Below are 17,777 nucleotides of genomic sequence, written 5' to 3'. Positions count from 1 at the left end.
ACTCCACCTGGGCCTCAACGCTTTCTAGATCTCCTAAACCTAACCCTAACCCTAACCCTAACCCTAGCCCTAAATGTAGGCTCAGGCCGGGCCCGAACCGCAGCCCAGCAGCCCCATTCCTGGCCCAAACAAAAAAGTGGCCCTGCCATCAGTGTTGCTGCAGCCCCACCTTTCCTTTGGCAGGCCCTTTGCAGCCCCACTCCACCTGGGCCTCAACGCTTTCTAGATCTCCTAAACCTAACCCTAACCCTAACCGTAACGCTAGCCCTAAATGTAGGCTCAGGCCGGGCCTGAACCGCAGCCCAGCAGCCCCATTCCTGGCCCGCACAAAGAAGTGGCCCTGCCATCAGTCTTGCTGCAGCCCCACCTTTCCTTTGGCAGGCCCTTTGCAGCCCCACTCCACCTGGGCCTCAACGCTTTCTAGATCTCCTAACCCTAACCCTAACCCTAACCCTAACCCTAGCCCTAAATGTAGGCTCAGGCGGGGCCCGAACCGCAGCCCAGCAGCCCCATTCCTGGCCCGCACAAAAAAGTGGCCCTGCCATCAGTCTTGCTGCAGCCCCACCTTTCCTTTGGCAGGCCCATTGCAGCCCCACTCCACCTGGGCCTCAACGCTTTCTAGATCTCCTAACCCTAACCCTAACCCTAACCCTAGCCCTAAAGGTAGGCTCAGGCCGGGCCCGAGCCACAGCCCAGCAGCCCCATTCCTGGCCCGCACAAAAAAGTGGCCCTGCCATCAGTCTTGCTGCAGCCCCACCTTTCCTTTGGCAGGCCCTTTGCAGCCCCACTCCACCTGGGCCTCAACGCTTTCTAGATCTCCTAACCCTAACCCTAACCCTAAGCCTAAGCCTAGCCCTAAATGTAGGCTCAGGCGGGGCCCGAACCGCAGCCCAGCAGCCCCATTCCTGGCCCGCACAAAAAAGTGGCCCTGCCATCAGTGTTGCTGCAGCCCCACCTTTCCTTTGGCAGGCCCTTTGCAGCCCCACTCCACCTGGGCCTCAACGCTTTCTCTCTCTCCTGATCCTAACCCTAACCCTAACCCTAACCCTAGCCCTAAATGTAGGCTCAGGCCGGGCCCGAACCGCAGCCCAGCAGCCCCATTCCTGGCCCACACAAAGAAGTGGCCCTGCCATCAGTCTTGCTGCAGCCCCACCTTTCCTTTGGCAGGCCCTTTGCAGCCCCACTCCACCTGGGCCTCAACGCTTTCTAGATCTCCTAAACCTAACCCTAACCCTAACCCTAACCCTAGCCCTAAATGTAGGCTCAGGCCGGGCCCGAACCGCAGCCCAGCAGCCCCATTCCTGGCCCAAACAAAAAAGTGGCCCTGCCATCAGTGTTGCTGCAGCCCCACCTTTCCTTTGGCAGGCCCTTTGCAGCCCCACTCCACCTGGGCCTCAACGCTTTCTAGATCTCCTAAACCTAACCCTAACCCTAACCGTAACGCTAGCCCTAAATGTAGGCTCAGGCCGGGCCTGAACCGCAGCCCAGCAGCCCCATTCCTGGCCCGCACAAAGAAGTGGCCCTGCCATCAGTCTTGCTGCAGCCCCACCTTTCCTTTGGCAGGCCCTTTGCAGCCCCACTCCACCTGGGCCTCAACGCTTTCTAGATCTCCTAACCCTAACCCTAACCCTAACCCTAACCCTAACCCTAGCCCTAAATGTAGGCTCAGGCGGGGCCCGAACCGCAGCCCAGCAGCCCCATTCCTGGCCCGCACAAAAAAGTGGCCCTGCCATCAGTCTTGCTGCAGCCCCACCTTTCCTTTGGCAGGCCCATTGCAGCCCCACTCCACCTGGGCCTCAACGCTTTCTAGATCTCCTAACCCTAACCCTAACCCTAACCCTAGCCCTAAAGGTAGGCTCAGGCCGGGCCCGAGCCACAGCCCAGCAGCCCCATTCCTGGCCCGCACAAAAAAGTGGCCCTGCCATCAGTCTTGCTGCAGCCCCACCTTTCCTTTGGCAGGCCCTTTGCAGCCCCACTCCACCTGGGCCTCAACGCTTTCTAGATCTCCTAACCCTAACCCTAACCCTAACCCTAAGCCTAGCCCTAAATGTAGGCTCAGGCGGGGCCCGAACCGCAGCCCAGCAGCCCCATTCCTGGCCCGCACAAAAAAGTGGCCCTGCAATCAGTCTTGCTGCAGCCCCACCTTTCCTTTGGCAGGCCCTTTGCAGCCCCACTCCACCTGGGCCTCAACGCTTTCTAGATCTCCTAACCCTAACCCTAAGCCTAACCCTAAGCCTAGCCCTAAATGTAGGCTCAGGCCGGGCCCGAACCGCAGCCCAGCAGCCCCATTCCTGGCCCGCACAAAAAAGTGGCCCTGCCATCAGTGTTGCTGCAGCCCCACCTTTCCTTTGGCAGGCCCTTTGCAGCCCCACTCCACCTGGGCCTCAACGCTTTCTAGATCTCCTAACCCTAACCCTAACCCTAACCCTAACCCTAGCCCTAAATGTAGGCTCAGGCGGGGCCCGAAACACAGCCCAGCAGCCCCACTCCTGGCCCGCACAAAAAAGTGGCCCTGCCATCAGTCTTGCTGCAGCCCCACCTTTCCTTTGGCAGGCCCTTTGCAGCCCCACTCCACCTGGGCCTCAACGCTTTCTAGATCTCCTGATCCTAACCCTAACCCTAACCCTAAGCCTAGCCCTAAATGTAGGCTCAGGCGGGGACCGAACCGCAGCCCAGCAGCCCCATTCCTGGCCCGCACAAAAAAGTGGCCCTGCCATCAGTGTTGCTGCAGCCCCACCTTTCCTTTGGCAGGCCCTTTGCAGCCCCACTCCACCTGGGCCTCAACGCTTTCTAGATCTCCTAACCCTAACCCTAACCCTAACCCTAACCCTAGCCCTAAATGTAGGCTCAGGCCGGGCCCGAACCGCAGCCCAGCAGCCCCATTCCTGGCCCACACAAAAAAGTGGCCCTGCAATCAGTCTTGCTGCAGCCCCACCTTTCCTTTGGCAGGCCCTTTGCAGCCCCACTCCACCTGGGCCTCAACGCTTTCTAGATCTCCTAACCCTAACCCTAAGCCTAACCCTAACCCTAGCCCTAAATGTAGGCTCAGGCGGGGCCCGAACCGCAGCCCAGCAGCCCCATTCTTGGCCCGCACAAAGAAGTGGCCCTGCCATCAGTCTTGCTGCAGCCCCACCTTTCCTTTGGCAGGCCCTTTGCAGCCCCACTCCACCTGGGCCTCAACGCTTTCTAGATCTCCTAAACCTAACCCTAACCCTAAGCCTAAGCCTAGCCCTAAATGTAGGCTCAGGCGGGGCCCGAACCGCAGCCCAGCAGCCCCATTCCTGGCCCGCACAAAAAAGTGGCCCTGCCATCAGTCTTGCTGCAGCCCCACCTTTCCTTTGGCAGGCCCTTTGCAGCCCCACTCCACCTGGGCCTCAACGCTTTCTCTCTCTCCTGATCCTAACCCTAACCCTAACCCTAACCCTAGCCCTAACTGTAGGCTCAGGCGGGGCCTGAACCGCAGCCCAGCAGCCCCATTCCTGGCCCACACAAAAAAGTGGCCCTGCCATCAGTCTTGCTGCAGCCCCACCTTTCCTTTGGCAGGCCCTTTGCAGCCCCACTCCACCTGGGCCTCAACGCTTTCTAGATCTCCTAACCCTAACCCTAACCCTAACCCTAACCCTAGCCCTAAATGTAGGCTCAGGCGGGGCCCGAACCACAGCCCAGCAGCCCCATTCCTGGCCCGCACAAAGAAGTGGCCCTGCCATCAGTCTTGCTGCAGCCCCACCTTTCCTTTGGCAGGCCCTTTGCAGCCCCACTCCACCTGGGCCTCAACGCTTTCTAGATCTCCTAACCCTAACCCTAACCCTAACCCTAAGCCTAGCCCTAAACATAGGCTCAGGCGGGGCCCGAACCACAGCCCAGCAGCCCCATTCCTGGCCCGCACAAAAAAGTGGCCCTGCCATCAGTCTTGCTGCAGCCCCACCTTTCCTTTGGCAGGCCCTTTGCAGCCCCACTCCACCTGGGCCTCAACGCTTTCTAGATCTCCTGATCCTAACCCTAACCCTAACCCTAACCCTAGCCCTAAATGTAGGCTCAGGCTGGGCCCGAACCGCAGCCCAGCAGCCCCATTCCTGGCCCGCACAAAAAAGTGGCCCTGCCATCAGTCTTGCTGCAGCCCCACCTTTCCTTTGGCAGGCCCTTTGCAGCCCCACTCCACCTGGGCCTCAACGCTTTCTAGATCTCCTAAACCTAACCCTAACCCTAACCGTAACGCTAGCCCTAAATGTAGGCTCAGGCGGGGCTGAACCGCAGCCCAGCAGCCCCATTCCTGGCCCGCACAAAGAAGTGGCCCTGCCATCAGTCTTGCTGCAGCCCCACCTTTCCTTTGGCAGGCCCTTTGCAGCCCCACTCCACCTGGGCCTCAACGCTTTCTAGATCTCCTAAACCTAACCCTAACCCTAACCGTAACGCTAGCCCTAAATGTAGGCTCAGGCCGGGCCTGAACCGCAGCCCAGCAGCCCCATTCCTGGCCCGCACAAAAAAGTGGCCCTGCCATCAGTCTTGCTGCAGCCCCACCTTTCCTTTGGCAGGCCCTTTGCAGCCCCACTCCACCTGGGCCTCAACGCTTTCTAGATCTCCTAACCCTAACCCTAACCCTAACCCTAACCCTAAGCCTAGCCCTAAATGTAGGCTCAGGCGGGGCCCGAACCGCAGCCCAGCAGCCCCATTCCTGGCCCGCACAAAAAAGTGGCCCTGCCATCAGTCTTGCTGCAGCCCCACCTTTCCTTTGGCAGGCCCATTGCAGCCCCACTCCACCTGGGCCTCAACGCTTTCTAGATCTCCTAACCCTAACCCTAACCCTAACCCTAACCCTAGCCCTAAAGGTAGGCTCAGGCGGGGCCCGAGCCACAGCCCAGCAGCCCCATTCCTGGCCAGCACAAAAAAGTGGCCCTGCCATCAGTCTTGCTGCAGCCCCACCTTTCCTTTGGCAGGCCCTTTGCAGCCCCACTCCACCTGGGCCTCAACGCTTTCTAGATCTCCTAACCCTAACCCTAACCCTAACCCTAAGCCTAGCCCTAAATGTAGGCTCAGGCGGGGCCCGAACCGCAGCCCAGCAGCCCCATTCCTGGCCCGCACAAAAAAGTGGCCCTGCCATCAGTCTTGCTGCAGCCCCACCTTTCCTTTGGCAGGCCCTTTGCAGCCCCACTCCACCTGGGCCTCAACGCTTTCTAGATCTCCTAACCCTAACCCTAACCCTAACCCTAACCCTAGCCCTAAATGTAGGCTCAGGCCGGGCCCGAACCGCAGCCCAGCAGCCCCATTCCTGGCCCGCACAAAAAAGTGGCCCTGCCATCAGTCTTGCTGCAGCCCCACCTTTCCTTTGGCAGGCCCTTTGCAGCCCCACTCCACCTGGGCCTCAACGCTTTCTCTCTCTCCTAACCCTAACCCTAACCCTCACCCTAAGCGTAGCCCTAAATGTAGGCTCAGGCGGGGCCCGAACCACAGCCCAGCAGCCCCACTCCTGGCCCGCACAAAAAAGTGGCCCTGCCATCAGTCTTGCTGCAGCCCCACCTTTCCTTTGGCAGGCCCTTTGCAGCCCCACTCCACCTGGGCCTCAACGCTTTCTAGATCTCCTGATCCTAACCCTAACCCTAACCCTAAGCCTAGCCCTAAATGTAGGCTCAGGCGGGGCCCGAACCGCAGCCCAGCAGCCCCATTCCTGGCCCGCACAAAGAAGTGGCCCTGCGATCCGTCTTGCTGCAGCCCCACCTTTCCTTTGGCAGGCCCTTTGCAGCCCCACTCCACCTGGGCCTCAACGCTTTCTAGATCTCCTAACCCTAACCCTAACCCTAACCCTAAGCCTAGCCCTAAATGTAGGCTCAGGCGGGGCCCGAACCGCAGCCCAGCAGCCCCATTCCTGGCCCACACAAAAAAGTGGCCCTGCGATCCGTCTTGCTGCAGCCCCACCTTTCCTTTGGCAGGCCCTTTGCAGCCCCACTCCACCTGGGCCTCAACGCTTTCTAGATCTCCTGATCCTAACCCTAACCCTAACCCTAAGCCTAGCCCTAAATGTAGGCTCAGGCGGGGCTGAACCGCAGCCCAGCAGCCCCATTCCTGGCCCGCACAAAAAAGTGGCCCTGCAATCAGTCTTGCTGCAGCCCCACCTTTCCTTTGGCAGGCCCTTTGCAGCCCCACTCCACCTGGGCCTCAACGCTTTCTAGATCTCCTAACCCTAACCCTAACCCTAACCGTAACGCTAGCCCTAAATGTAGGCTCAGGCCGGGCCCGAACCGCAGCCCAGCAGCCCCATTCCTGGCCCGCACAAAAAAGTGGCCCTGCCATCAGTCTTGCTGCAGCCCCACCTTTCCTTTGGCAGGCCCTTTGCAGCCCCACTCCACCTGGGCCTCAACGCTTTCTAGATCTCCTAACCCTAACCCTAACCCTAACCCTAAGCCTAGCCCTAAATGTAGGCTCAGGCGGGGCCAAACAACAGCCCAGCAGCCCCATTCCTGGCCCGCACAAAGAAGTGGCCCTGCGATCAGTCTTGCTGCAGCCCCACCTTTCCTTTGGCAGGCCCTTTGCAGCCCCACTCCACCTGGGCCTCAACGCTTTCTAGATCTCCTAAACCTAACCCTAACCCTAACCCTAACCCTAGCCCTAAATGTAGGCTCAGGCGGGGCCCGAACCGCAGCCCAGCAGCCCCATTCCTGGCCCGCACAAAAAAGTGGCCCTGCAATCAGTCTTGCTGCAGCCCCACCTTTCCTTTGGCAGGCCCTTTGCAGCCCCACTCCACCTGGGCCTCAACGCTTTCTAGATCTCCTGATCCTAACCCTAACCCTAACCGTAACGCTAGCCCTAAATGTAGGCTCAGGCGGGGCCCGAACCGCAGCCCAGCAGCCCCATTCCTGGCCCACACAGAAAAGTGGCCCTGCCATCAGTCTTGCTGCAGCCCCACCTTTCCTTTGGCAGGCCCTTTGCAGCCCCACTCCACCTGGGCCTCAACGCTTTCTAGATCTCCTAAACCTAACCCTAACCCTAACCCTAACCCTAGCCCTAAATGTAGGCTCAGGCCGGGCCCGAACCGCAGCCCAGCAGCCCCATTCCTGGCCCGCACAAAAAAGTGGCCCTGCCATCAGTCTTGCTGCAGCCCCACCTTTCCTTTGGCAGGCCCTTTGCAGCCCCACTCCACCTGGGCCTCAACGCTTTCTAGATCTCCTAACCCTAACCCTAACCCTAACCCTAACCCTAGCCCTAAATGTAGGCTCAGGCCGGGCCCGAACCGCAGCCCAGCAGCCCCATTCCTGGCCCACACAAAAAAGTGGCCCTGCAATCAGTCTTGCTGCAGCCCCACCTTTCCTTTGGCAGGCCCTTTGCAGCCCCACTCCACCTGGGCCTCAACGCTTTCTAGATCTCCTAAACCTAACCCTAACCCTAAGCCTAAGCCTAGCCCTAAATGTAGGCTCAGGCGGGGCCCGAACCGCAGCCCAGCAGCCCCATTCCTGGCCCGCACAAAAAAGTGGCCCTGCCATCAGTCTTGCTGCAGCCCCACCTTTCCTTTGGCAGGCCCTTTGCAGCCCCACTCCACCTGGGCCTCAACGCTTTCTAGATCTCCTGATCCTAACCCTAACCCTAACCCTAACCCTAGCCCTAATTGTAGGCTCAGGCCGGGCCCGAACCGCAGCCCAGCAGCCCCATTCCTGGCCCGCACAAAAAAGTGGCCCTGCCATCAGTCTTGCTGCAGCCCCACCTTTCCTTTGGCAGGCCCTTTGCAGCCCCACTCCACCTGGGCCTCAACGCTTTCTAGATCTCCTAACCCTAACCCTAACCCTAACCCTAAGCCTAGCCCTAAATGTAGGCTCAGGTGGGGCCCGAACCGCAGCCCAGCAGCCCCATTCCTGGCCCACACAAAGAAGTGGCCCTGCAATCAGTCTTGCTGCAGCCCCACCTTTCCTTTGGCAGGCCCTTTGCAGCCCCACTCCACCTGGGCCTCAACGCTTTCTAGATCTCCTAACCCTAACCCTAACCCTAACCCTAACGCTAGCCCTAAATGTAGGCTCAGGCGGGGCCCGAACCACAGCCCAGCAGCCCCATTCCTGGCCCGCACAAAGAAGTGGCCCTGCCATCAGTCTTGCTGCAGCCCCACCTTTCCTTTGGCAGGCCCTTTGCAGCCCCACTCCACCTGGGCCTCAACGCTTTCTAGATCTCCTGATCCTAACCCTAACCCTAACCCTAACCCTAGCCCTAAATGTAGGCTCAGGCCGGGCCCGAACCGCAGCCCAGCAGCCCCATTCCTGGCCCGCACAAAAAAGTGGCCCTGCCATCAGTCTTGCTGCAGCCCCACCTTTCCTTTGGCAGGCCCTTTGCAGCCCCACTCCACCTGGGCCTCAACGCTTTCTAGATCTCCTAACCCTAACCCTAACCCTAAGCCTAACCCTAAGCCTAGCCCTAAATGTAGGCTCAGGCGGGGCTGAACCGCAGCCCAGCAGCCCCATTCCTGGCCCGCACAAAGAAGTGGCCCTGCCATCAGTCTTGCTGCAGCCCCACCTTTCCTTTGGCAGGCCCTTTGCAGCCCCACTCCACCTGGGCCTCAACGCTTTCTAGATCTCCTAAACCTAACCCTAACCCTAACCGTAACGCTAGCCCTAAATGTAGGCTCAGGACGGGCCTGAACCGCAGCCCAGCAGCCCCATTCCTGGCCCGCACAAAAAAGTGGCCCTGCCATCAGTCTTGCTGCAGCCCCACCTTTCCTTTGGCAGGCCCTTTGCAGCCCCACTCCACCTGGGCCTCAACGCTTTCTAGATCTCCTAACCCTAACCCTAACCCTAACCCTAACCCTAACCCTAGCCCTAAATGTAGGCTCAGGTGGGGCCCGAACCGCAGCCCAGCAGCCCCATTCCTGGCCCGCACAAAAAGGTGGCCCTGCCATCAGTCTTGCTGCAGCCCCACCTTTCCTTTGGCAGGCCCTTTGCAGCCCCACTCCACCTGGGCCTCAACGCTTTCTCTCTCACCTAACCCTAACCCTAACCCTAACCCTAAGCCTAGCCCTAAATGTAGGCTCAGGCGGGGCCCGAACCGCAGCCCAGCAGCCCCATTCCTGGCCCGCACAAAAAAGTGGCCCTGCCATCAGTCTTGCTGCAGCCCCACCTTTCCTTTGGCAGGCCCTTTGCAGCCCCACTCCACCTGGGCCTCAACGCTTTCTAGATCTCCTAACCCTAACCCTAACCGTAATGCTAGCCCTAAAGGTAGGCTCAGGCGGGGCCCGAGCCACAGCCCAGCAGCCCCATTCCTGGCCAGCACAAAAAAGTGGCCCTGCCATCAGTCTTGCTGCAGCCCCACCTTTCCTTTGGCAGGCCCTTTGCAGCCCCACTCCACCTGGGCCTCAACGCTTTCTAGATCTCCTAACCCTAACCCTAACCCTAACCCTAAGCCTAGCCCTAAATGTAGGCTCAGGCGGGGCCCGAACCGCAGCCCAGCAGCCCCATTCCTGGCCCGCACAAAAAAGTGGCCCTGCAATCAGTCTTGCTGCAGCCCCACCTTTCCTTTGGCAGGCCCTTTGCAGCCCCACTCCACCTGGGCCTCAACGCTTTCTAGATCTCCTAACCCTAACCCTAACCCTAACCCTAAGCCTAGCCCTAAATGTAGGCTCAGGCCGGGCCCGAACCGCAGCCCAGCAGCCCCATTCCTGGCCCGCACAAAAAAGTGGCCCTGCCATCAGTGTTGCTGCAGCCCCACCTTTCCTTTGGCAGGCCCTTTGCAGCCCCACTCCACCTGGGCCTCAACGCTTTCTAGATCTCCTAACCCTAACCCTAACCCTAACCCTAACCCTAGCCCTAAATGTAGGCTCAGGCGGGGCCCGAAACACAGCCCAGCAGCCCCATTCCTGGCCCGCACAAAAAAGTGGCCCTGCCATCAGTCTTGCTGCAGCCCCACCTTTCCTTTGGCAGGCCCTTTGCAGCCCCACTCCACCTGGGCCTCAACGCTTTCTAGATCTCCTGATCCTAACCCTAACCCTAACCCTAAGCCTAGCCCTAAATGTAGGCTCAGGCGGGGCCCGAACCGCAGCCCAGCAGCCCCATTCCTGGCCCGCACAAAAAAGTGGCCCTGCCATCAGTCTTGCTGCAGCCCCACCTTTCCTTTGGCAGGCCCTTTGCAGCCCCACTCCACCTGGGCCTCAACGCTTTCTAGATCTCCTAACCCTAACCCTAACCCTAACCCTAAGCCTAGCCCTAAATGTAGGCTCAGGCGGGGCCTGAACCGCAGCCCAGCAGCCCCATTCCTGGCCCGCACAAAAAAGTGGCCCTGCCATCAGTCTTGCTGCAGCCCCACCTTTCCTTTGGCAGGCCCTTTGCAGCCCCACTCCACCTGGGCCTCAACGCTTTCTAGATCTCCTAAACCTAACCCTAACCCTAACCCTAACCCTAGCCCTAAATGTAGGCTCAGGTGGGGCCCGAACCGCAGCCCAGCAGCCCCATTCCTGGCCCACACAAAGAAGTGGCCCTGCAATCAGTCTTGCTGCAGCCCCACCTTTCCTTTGGCAGGCCCTTTGCAGCCCCACTCCACCTGGGCCTCAACGCTTTCTAGATCTCCTAACCCTAACCCTAACCCTAACCCTAACGCTAGCCCTAAATGTAGGCTCAGGCGGGGCCCGAACCGCAGCCCAGCAGCCCCATTCCTGGCCCGCACAAAGAAGTGGCCCTGCCATCAGTCTTGCTGCAGCCCCACCTTTCCTTTGGCAGGCCCTTTGCAGCCCCACTCCACCTGGGCCTCAACGCTTTCTAGATCTCCTAACCCTAACCCTAACCCTAACCCTAACCCTAACCCTAGCCCTAAATGTAGGCTCAGGTGGGGCCCGAACCGCAGCCCAGCAGCCCCATTCCTGGCCCGCACAAAAAGGTGGCCCTGCCATCAGTCTTGCTGCAGCCCCACCTTTCCTTTGGCAGGCCCTTTGCAGCCCCACTCCACCTGGGCCTCAACGCTTTCTCTCTCACCTAACCCTAACCCTAACCCTAACCCTAACCCTAGCCCTAAATGTAGGCTCAGGCGGGGCCCGAACCGCAGCCCAGCAGCCCCATTCCTGGCCCGCACAAAAAAGTGGCCCTGCCATCAGTCTTGCTGCAGCCCCACCTTTCCTTTGGCAGGCCCATTGCAGCCCCACTCCACCTGGGCCTCAACGCTTTCTAGATCTCCTAACCCTAACCCTAACCGTAATGCTAGCCCTAAAGGTAGGCTCAGGCGGGGCCCGAGCCACAGCCCAGCAGCCCCATTCCTGGCCAGCACAAAAAAGTGGCCCTGCCATCAGTCTTGCTGCAGCCCCACCTTTCCTTTGGCAGGCCCTTTGCAGCCCCACTCCACCTGGGCCTCAACGCTTTCTAGATCTCCTAACCCTAACCCTAACCCTAACCCTAAGCCTAGCCCTAAATGTAGGCTCAGGCGGGGCCCGAACCGCAGCCCAGCAGCCCCATTCCTGGCCCGCACAAAAAAGTGGCCCTGCAATCAGTCTTGCTGCAGCCCCACCTTTCCTTTGGCAGGCCCTTTGCAGCCCCACTCCACCTGGGCCTCAACGCTTTCTAGATCTCCTAACCCTAACCCTAACCCTAACCCTAAGCCTAGCCCTAAATGTAGGCTCAGGCCGGGCCCGAACCGCAGCCCAGCAGCCCCATTCCTGGCCCGCACAAAAAAGTGGCCCTGCCATCAGTGTTGCTGCAGCCCCACCTTTCCTTTGGCAGGCCCTTTGCAGCCCCACTCCACCTGGGCCTCAACGCTTTCTAGATCTCCTAACCCTAACCCTAACCCTAAGCCTAAGCCTAGCCCTAAATGTAGGCTCAGGCGGGGCCCGAACCACAGCCCAGCAGCCCCACTCCTGGCCCGCACAAAAAAGTGGCCCTGCCATCAGTCTTGCTGCAGCCCCACCTTTCCTTTGGCAGGCCCTTTGCAGCCCCACTCCACCTGGGCCTCAACGCTTTCTAGATCTCCTGATCCTAACCCTAACCCTAACCCTAAGCCTAGCCCTAAATGTAGGCTCAGGCGGGGCCCGAACCGCAGCCCAGCAGCCCCATTCCTGGCCCGCACAAAAAAGTGGCCCTGCCATCAGTCTTGCTGCAGCCCCACCTTTCCTTTGGCAGGCCCTTTGCAGCCCCACTCCACCTGGGCCTCAACGCTTTCTAGATCTCCTAACCCTAACCCTAACCCTAACCCTAAGCCTAGCCCTAAATGTAGGCTCAGGCGGGGCCTGAACCGCAGCCCAGCAGCCCCATTCCTGGCCCGCACAAAAAAGTGGCCCTGCCATCAGTCTTGCTGCAGCCCCACCTTTCCTTTGGCAGGCCCTTTGCAGCCCCACTCCACCTGGGCCTCAACGCTTTCTAGATCTCCTAAACCTAACCCTAACCCTAACCCTAACCCTAGCCCTAAATGTAGGCTCAGGTGGGGCCCGAACCGCAGCCCAGCAGCCCCATTCCTGGCCCGCACAAAAAAGTGGCCCTGCCATCAGTCTTGCTGCAGCCCCACCTTTCCTTTGGCAGGCCCTTTGCAGCCCCACTCCACCTGGGCCTCAACGCTTTCTAGATCTCCTAACCCTAACCTTAACCCTAACCCTAACCCTAGCCCTAAATGTAGGCTCAGGCTGGGCCCGAACCGCAGCCCAGCAGCCCCATTCCTGGCCCGCACAAAAAAGTGGCCCTGCGATCAGTCTTGCTGCAGCCCCACCTTTCCTTTGGCAGGCCCTTTGCAGCCCCACTCCACCTGGGCCTCAACGCTTTCTCTCTCACCTAACCCTAACCCTAACCCTAACCCTAAGCCTAGCCCTAAATGTAGGCTCAGGCGGGGCCCGAACCGCAGCCCAGCAGCCCCATTCCTGGCCCGCACAAAAAAGTGGCCCTGCCATCAGTCTTGCTGCAGCCCCACCTTTCCTTTGGCAGGCCCATTGCAGCCCCACTCCACCTGGGCCTCAACGCTTTCTAGATCTCCTAACCCTAACCCTAACCCTAACCCTAGCCCTAAAGGTAGGCTCAGGCGGGGCCCGAGCCACAGCCCAGCAGCCCCATTCCTGGCCAGCACAAAAAAGTGGCCCTGCCATCAGTCTTGCTGCAGCCCCACCTTTCCTTTGGCAGGCCCTTTGCAGCCCCACTCCACCTGGGCCTCAACGCTTTCTAGATCTCCTAACCCTAACCCTAACCCTAACCCTAAGCCTAGCCCTAAATGTAGGCTCAGGCGGGGCCCGAACCGCAGCCCAGCAGCCCCATTCCTGGCCCGCACAAAAAAGTGGCCCTGCAATCAGTCTTGCTGCAGCCCCACCTTTCCTTTGGCAGGCCCTTTGCAGCCCCACTCCACCTGGGCCTCAACGCTTTCTAGATCTCCTAACCCTAACCCTAACCCTAACCCTAAGCCTAGCCCTAAATGTAGGCTCAGGCCGGGCCCGAACCGCAGCCCAGCAGCCCCATTCCTGGCCCGCACAAAAAAGTGGCCCTGCCATCAGTGTTGCTGCAGCCCCACCTTTCCTTTGGCAGGCCCTTTGCAGCCCCACTCCACCTGGGCCTCAACGCTTTCTAGATCTCCTAACCCTAACCCTAACCCTAACCCTAAGCCTAGCCCTAAATGTAGGCTCAGGCGGGGCCCGAACCGCAGCCCAGCAGCCCCACTCCTGGCCCAAACAAAAAAGTGGCCCTGCGATCAGTCTTGCTGCAGCCCCACCTTTCCTTTGGCAGGCCCTTTGCAGCCCCACTCCACCTGGGCCTCAACGCTTTCTAGATCTCCTGATCCTAACCCTAACCCTAACCCTAAGCCTAGCCCTAAATGTAGGCTCAGGCGGGGCCCGAACCGCAGCCCAGCAGCCCCATTCCTGGCCCGCACAAAAAAGTGGCCCTGCAATCAGTCTTGCTGCAGCCCCACCTTTCCTTTGGCAGGCCCTTTGCAGCCCCACTCCACCTGGGCCTCAACGCTTTCTAGATCTCCTAACCCTAACCCTAACCCTAACCCTAAGCCTAGCCCTAAATGTAGGCTCAGGCTGGGCCCGAACCGCAGCCCAGCAGCCCCATTCCTGGCCCGCACAAAAAAGTGGCCCTGCGATCAGTCTTGCTGCAGCCCCACCTTTCCTTTGGCAGGCCCTTTGCAGCCCCACTCCACCTGGGCCTCAACGCTTTCTCTCTCACCTAACCCTAACCCTAACCCTAACCCTAAGCCTAGCCCTAAATGTAGGCTCAGGCGGGGCCCGAACCGCAGCCCAGCAGCCCCATTCCTGGCCCGCACAAAAAAGTGGCCCTGCCATCAGTCTTGCTGCAGCCCCACCTTTCCTTTGGCAGGCCCTTTGCAGCCCCACTCCACCTGGGCCTCAACGCTTTCTAGATCTCCTGATCCGAACCCTAACCCTAACCCTAAGCCTAGCCCTAAATGTAGGCTCAGGCGGGGCCTGAACCGCAGCCCAGCAGCCCCATTCCTGGCCCGCACAAAAAAGTGGCCCTGCCATCAGTCTTGCTGCAGCCCCACCTTTCCTTTGGCAGGCCCTTTGCAGCCCCACTCCACCTGGGCCTCAACGCTTTCTCTCTCTCCTAACCCTAACCCTAACCCTAACCCTAAGCCTAGCCCTAAATGTAGGCTCAGGCCGGGCCCGAACCGCAGCCCAGCAGCCCCATTCCTGGCCCGCACAAAAAAGTGGCCCTGCCATCAGTCTTGCTGCAGCCCCACCTTTCCTTTGGCAGGCCCTTTGCAGCCCCACTCCACCTGGGCCTCAACGCTTTCTAGATCTCCTAACCCTAACCCTAACCCTAACCCTAACCCTAGCCCTAAATGTAGGCTCAGGCGGGGCCCGAACCGCAGCCCAGCAGCCCCATTCCTGGCCCGCACAAAGAAGTGGCCCTGCCATCAGTCTTGCTGCAGCCCCACCTTTCCTTTGGCAGGCCCTTTGCAGCCCCACTCCACCTGGGCCTCAACGCTTTCTAGATCTCCTAAACCTAACCCTAACCCTAAGCCTAAGCCTAGCCCTAAATGTAGGCTCAGGCCGGGCCCGAACCGCAGCCCAGCAGCCCCATTCCTGGCCCAAACAAAAAAGTGGCCCTGCCATCAGTCTTGCTGCAGCCCCACCTTTCCTTTGGCAGGCCCTTTGCAGCCCCACTCCACCTGGGCCTCAACGCTTTCTAGATCTCCTAAACCTAACCCTAACCCTAACCGTAACGCTAGCCCTAAATGTAGGCTCAGGCGGGGCCCGAACCGCAGCCCAGCAGCCCCATTCCTGGCCCAAACAAAGAAGTGGCCCTGCCATCAGTCTTGCTGCAGCCCCACCTTTCCTTTGGCAGGCCCTTTGCAGCCCCACTCCACCTGGGCCTCAACGCTTTCTAGATCTCCTAACCCTAACCCTAACCCTAACCCTAAGCCTAGCCCTAAATGTAGGCTCAGGCGGGGCCCGAACCGCAGCCCAGCAGCCCCACTCCTGGCCCAAACAAAAAAGTGGCCCTGCCATCAGTCTTGCTGCAGCCCCACCTTTCCTTTGGCAGGCCCTTTGCAGCCCCACTCCACCTGGGCCTCAACGCTTTCTAGATCTCCTGATCCTAACCCTAACCCTAACCCTAAGCCTAGCCCTAAATGTAGGCTCAGGCGGGGCCCGAACCGCAGCCCAGCAGCCCCATTCCTGGCCCGCACAAAAAAGTGGCCCTGCAATCAGTCTTGCTGCAGCCCCACCTTTCCTTTGGCAGGCCCTTTGCAGCCCCACTCCACCTGGGCCTCAACGCTTTCTAGATCTCCTAACCCTAACCCTAACCCTAACCCTAAGCCTAGCCCTAAATGTAGGCTCAGGCTGGGCCCGAACCGCAGCCCAGCAGCCCCATTCCTGGCCCGCACAAAAAAGTGGCCCTGCGATCAGTCTTGCTGCAGCCCCACCTTTCCTTTGGCAGGCCCTTTGCAGCCCCACTCCACCTGGGCCTCAACGCTTTCTCTCTCACCTAACCCTAACCCTAACCCTAACCCTAAGCCTAGCCCTAAATGTAGGCTCAGGCGGGGCCCGAACCGCAGCCCAGCAGCCCCATTCCTGGCCCGCACAAAAAAGTGGCCCTGCCATCAGTCTTGCTGCAGCCCCACCTTTCCTTTGGCAGGCCCTTTGCAGCCCCACTCCACCTGGGCCTCAACGCTTTCTAGATCTCCTGATCCTAACCCTAACCCTAACCCTAAGCCTAGCCCTAAATGTAGGCTCAGGCGGGGCCTGAACCGCAGCCCAGCAGCCCCATTCCTGGCCCGCACAAAAAAGTGGCCCTGCCATCAGTCTTGCTGCAGCCCCACCTTTCCTTTGGCAGGCCCTTTGCAGCCCCACTCCACCTGGGCCTCAACGCTTTCTAGATCTCCTAACCCTAACCCTAACCCTAACCCTAAGCCTAGCCCTAAATGTAGGCTCAGGCCGGGCCCGAACCGCAGCCCAGCAGCCCCATTCCTGGCCCGCACAAAAAAGTGGCCCTGCCATCAGTCTTGCTGCAGCCCCACCTTTCCTTTGGCAGGCCCTTTGCAGCCCCACTCCACCTGGGCCTCAACGCTTTCTAGATCTCCTAACCCTAACCCTAACCCTAACCCTAACCCTAGCCCTAAATGTAGGCTCAGGCGGGGCCCGAACCGCAGCCCAGCAGCCCCATTCCTGGCCCGCACAAAGAAGTGGCCCTGCCATCAGTCTTGCTGCAGCCCCACCTTTCCTTTGGCAGGCCCTTTGCAGCCCCACTCCACCTGGGCCTCAACGCTTTCTAGATCTCCTAAACCTAACCCTAACCCTAACCCTAAGCCTAGCCCTAAATGTAGGCTCAGGCGGGGCCCGAACCGCAGCCCAGCAGCCCCATTCCTGGCCCAAACAAAAAAGTGGCCCTGCCATCAGTCTTGCTGCAGCCCCACCTTTCCTTTGGCAGGCCCTTTGCAGCCCCACTCCACCTGGGCCTCAACGCTTTCTAGATCTCCTAAACCTAACCCTAACCCTAACCGTAACGCTAGCCCTAAATGTAGGCTCAGGCGGGGCCCGAACCGCAGCCCAGCAGCCCCATTCCTGGCCCAAACAAAGAAGTGGCCCTGCCATCAGTCTTGCTGCAGCCCCACCTTTCCTTTGGCAGGCCCTTTGCAGCCCCACTCCACCTGGGCCTCAACGCTTTCTAGATCTCCTAACCCTAACCCTAACCCTAACCCTAACCCTAGCCCTAAATGTAGGCTCAGGCGGGGCCCGAACCGCAGCCCAGCAGCCCCACTCCTGGCCCAAACAAAAAAGTGGCCCTGCCATCAGTCTTGCTGCAGCCCCACCTTTCCTTTGGCAGGCCCTTTGCAGCCCCACTCCACCTGGGCCTCAACGCTTTCTAGATCTCCTGATCCTAACCCTAACCCTAACCCTAAGCCTAGCCCTAAATGTAGGCTCAGGCGGGGCCCGAACCGCAGCCCAGCAGCCCCATTCCTGGCCCGCACAAAAAAGTGGCCCTGCAATCAGTCTTGCTGCAGCCCCACCTTTCCTTTGGCAGGCCCTTTGCAGCCCCACTCCACCTGGGCCTCAACGCTTTCTAGATCTCCTAACCCTAACCCTAACCCTAACCCTAAGCCTAGCCCTAAATGTAGGCTCAGGCTGGGCCCGAACCGCAGCCCAGCAGCCCCATTCCTGGCCCGCACAAAAAAGTGGCCCTGCGATCAGTCTTGCTGCAGCCCCACCTTTCCTTTGGCAGGCCCTTTGCAGCCCCACTCCACCTGGGCCTCAACGCTTTCTCTCTCACCTAACCCTAACCCTAACCCTAACCCTAAGCCTAGCCCTAAATGTAGGCTCAGGCGGGGCCCGAACCGCAGCCCAGCAGCCCCATTCCTGGCCCGCACAAAAAAGTGGCCCTGCCATCAGTCTTGCT

Source organism: Dromaius novaehollandiae, chromosome 7 (assembly GCF_036370855.1).
Source record: "Dromaius novaehollandiae isolate bDroNov1 chromosome 7, bDroNov1.hap1, whole genome shotgun sequence".
In the NCBI taxonomy this organism is placed as follows: Eukaryota; Metazoa; Chordata; class Aves; order Casuariiformes; family Dromaiidae; genus Dromaius; species Dromaius novaehollandiae.
Note: the sequence above shows the minus strand (reverse complement) of the source record.